Source organism: Chinchilla lanigera, unplaced genomic scaffold, assembly GCF_000276665.1.
Source record: "Chinchilla lanigera isolate Chin_1 unplaced genomic scaffold, ChiLan1.0 scaffold00028, whole genome shotgun sequence".
Taxonomy (NCBI): domain Eukaryota; kingdom Metazoa; phylum Chordata; class Mammalia; order Rodentia; family Chinchillidae; genus Chinchilla; species Chinchilla lanigera.
In genome coordinates, this window is record NW_004955429.1 from 12,470,363 (window position 1) to 12,470,757 (window position 395).

Genomic DNA, 395 nt, shown 5'->3' on the forward strand with positions numbered 1-395 from the left:
ATCATTACCTTGTTTTACTTCTCACCATATTAAGGCTGAAACCATCAGGGTGAATTTTGTGAAGTCAACAGTGGGCCAAACACGATTCTGTGAAAAAATGCTCACACATCTTTTGTAGGAATGAGATTAACTTCTCTTTCACAGCTGATGCTTTAAACGAAGCACGTCATTTCATACTAAAGAACTCAAATGAAAATTAATGAGCACACATTACATGGGTTACTTTTTTAAAAAGCTTTCAATAATTACACATATCATAAAAGACAAACTGATTCTCTGTATGAAAACCCACACTTGGGGGCTGGGGATATAGCTCAGTGGCAAAAGCGCCTGCCTAGCAAGTGCAAGGTCATGAGTTTGGTTCCCGGTACCGGAGAAAAACCAAAAAAAAAAAA